We start from the raw sequence: 3,679 nt of genomic DNA, 5'->3' as shown, positions 1-3,679 counted from the left end.
TATATATATATACGTTTAAATCAATGTTTTTATAGAGCTCCTCGTGGTTTAATATCCTGAAAAATGAGTGAGATTCCGAAAAAAAATTAATTTTTAACATACTTCAACACTTTCTCTAAACTTAATTTATCGAACCACTAAAAAAACAGATTGGGAACTATATATGGTACCATATTTTTCATATATATCCGTATAATCGTTTACCTGAAGAACTTGTAAATATACCAATAAAACTAAAAATGAAATATTTGACTTGGTTCTATGAATCTTAATAAACAATTTTTATTGACCAAATAACAACCTGTAATTTATGTCACCTCCGCATAGTAACTTCGATTTACTAAATTGCGAATAAAAGTTTATATTTATTATTTGCTTAGATATACTTAGATCTTTAGTTTTATTGCATCCATTTGCCGGACTTTTCATATCATATTTTGTTCCCTCCCTTCCAATTTCACCAAACCTTAACAGAAATTCAAATTACGTAAAAATAAACAAAAAAACATTGATATAAGACTAATTTTATATTGCACGTTTTACACTTTTTTGGAAACTTTTCTTCTTTTTTTTTTAATGAAATTGAACTAAACTTCTCATTTTATACACAAATGGGTCCATAATAATATTGTACTATAATAGTGTATATAATATAATATAATCTATTATAATAGGGTATATAATACATATGTAAGATCAGATTTATTTATTTTATTGTGTTTTCCTTATTTAATTTATGGTTTAGAATTGACAAATTTGAGATAAAGCAACTTATTGATAACATATGAAGATTGGAATTCAACCTAGAAAAATAAAATAAAAAAGTAAATTCTTGAAATGGTATTAAACAATGGTTTCAGGTTGTTTAAGCACGGCGCCCCCTCAATCTGCACAGAAATTCATGATGCCATCTAGCGGCAGAGATAAGCGGTACGAGGCCTGGGCAGCAATCTTGGTCCCCAAACCAAAGGGGTCAGAATCAACAGAGTAGCCATCTTGATCTGTACAGGGAAAGAAAGAGATAAAACGTTTCAAGAAGGTCTGTTCTGATAATGGTAATGAGGGTGTAAAACTTCACACCCAGGCGAGAGAGGCGGCGGTGGCAGAGAGATGAGGAGAAAGAAACAAGAACCCTTCTTCCATCCTAACATTAACACCAGAACCAATCTTCAAGCCTCAAGCATATCTTAACCAAGTAAAGTGTCATACTTTCATCAATCACTGTTATGAAATCAAATTTATAACTGACAAACTAACATATATTTTAATTACTTTTGTTCAAACCATATAACAAATTGTCTCAGAAAGCTTAAAAGAGAATGAAAGTTATTTCATGATATCAAAAAGCATGATATCAATTTATTATAAATACAGTCCAGTCCATCATTACTAGCAAATTATAAGTATTTCTTTATTTAAGCCTGCTTAACAGCATAATAATTAATTTGGGTAATATTCCTAAACTTTTACTCTGAGGAATATCATAATTAAACACGGGTAATGGTCTATAATAAGCTTGTTATAGAGAAAGTTCAGTTTTATTGTTTTTAACTTAAATTCCCAGTTCGCCTCTTTATTATTACGCCCGAATTGATTATGACTTGTAGGAATTTCATTTTTTGTTTTTTATATGATTGTATTATATTTCTTATATGCATAATTAAAAAAAATTAACAAAAAAAAATTGCTCGGATCAATATGAATAAAGTTATATAACATATAAGTGTATTCATATAGATAAATTTATATAACATTTTAACATTCAAACGTTTTAATGGTTTTGTTCATTGACTTATGACATTTTAGTTTTTTGGTTTATGGTATATTCGTATGTAAATATACAATTAAAAAGCTAAGCCGAAGAAAATGCTCTCTATAATTTAAAAATTATAATTAATTTAACTAAAAACGGATATTTGTTTGGAAAAATATTTATAATACTCCTTTCTAAATAATGTTTTACATATTTTTTTCTAAAAAATTAAAATCGTGGTAGCTTTGAGAAGTTGAAAAATTTAATTAATAGGAATATAAAATCATTTAATAGGAATTAACTTATAAGATTTTTAAGATCCCATAGATCTTCTATTATGGAACAAATTTTAGGTTTTTAATCATTGTAGTTGTTTAGTTTTTATTTTAATCTATGTTTCCATAAATATAAAAAGCTTTCTATTTATTAATATTATAATTAAGAAAATAATGTTGATTATTGCAGGGTTTGAGTGTTTTATACACATTTATAGTTTCTAATGGACAACTTTGCACATTTTGGGTTTTTTTATTTTACGTTTTTCATATTCTTACTGCACACAAATCCGGTCTCTAGTAATCATATATGCTAAATGACTTTTTTCTATCTTCGAAATGTGGAAAGTATACATTAATAATAAATTCTATATCAAATAGAAATTTCCTCAGAAATTTTAGGCCGTTAGATATATTTTTATTCACAATTTTTGTTTTACTACAATGATTTTCTAAGGAATAATTCTTCTTATAAATGTCTAACTTTCGAAGAATAATTATATCTGTTAAATCTTTAATTTTTTATGAGCTACATTATATGCGAAATCAATGACACTAATTTCTGTGACAAGAATAAAATATAATAAAAGATAAATTTCAAAAGTAAATTATATTATGACTTTTGATAAAAACCTCCTGAAAAAATTAATTTACCAATAAAATATTGAATTATTTTACGTTTATGGTTTATAATTTTAGACGATCCACGTAGTTATTACCTTAATTTTTATTACATGTTTATAAAAATGGCTAATGGTGAAAACGATTAAGAAGCCTTGTGAAGTAACGCACTTACCATAAAATCCACTTACGCCACACCATCCAATTACAGCGAGGAAATTAGGATAAATAGAATAATTAATTAAGTTTTCAAACTTGGCTCATGAGGCCTGAGTTAAAGGCTTTACGCTACTGAATTTTGTAGCTACTTTTACCTGATGATTTTAATTAATTTTTATAATACATGTTGCACTTTAAAAGTACAGAATTAATTTATGCAACCAGAAACATAGCAATGTGGAAAAAAATTTTCTTGGCCTAATTAGAGTATTAAGTAATCAACAAAACCTTACACCATTAAATCAATATCCCATCTGTCCTGGATGTTATTCCATCCAAATGTTCCAACTTTTGTCAGAAACTTATTCATCATCCAAATTCCTTAACATAATCCCTATCCAGCCCCAAGCACCCCTATAATCTTCCCCGAAGGTTGAAACGACTCTGGACCCAAGACCTTTTGTGAATTACTGTTGGAATTTTGGTGATGGGGTTCAAGTATTCTCACTCTGTCTCCACTGGCCCCCAATTCCACTAACGTGGCTGGAAGAGGAGCACTGGGATCTCTTCACGCCATGTTTTGCCCTCCATACGAGGATAGTTCCAGGTTCCCAATGCTGAATGTAAATATTGTGTATATGTTTAAATTTGTATATATTTTCTTTTTACTTTAATTCAATTTTTATTATCTTGTCTATATATTCATTAAGCAGCTAATTATTATTATATTTATTATTATATTTAGTATATTGTTTTATATTTTTTTCACACATATCATATTAGTATTTTTTTTATTTATTGTTCATTTTTCCCTTCTTATTTTTCTATATATATTATATCAATGAATAATTAGGACACTAATATTTGTTGC

The sequence above is a fragment of the Halyomorpha halys genome, unplaced genomic scaffold (genome assembly GCF_000696795.3).
Source record: "Halyomorpha halys isolate HHAL.00 unplaced genomic scaffold, Hhal_1.1 Scaffold432.1, whole genome shotgun sequence".
Classification (NCBI taxonomy): Eukaryota; Metazoa; Arthropoda; class Insecta; order Hemiptera; family Pentatomidae; genus Halyomorpha; species Halyomorpha halys.
This window is presented reverse-complemented; position numbering follows the sequence as displayed.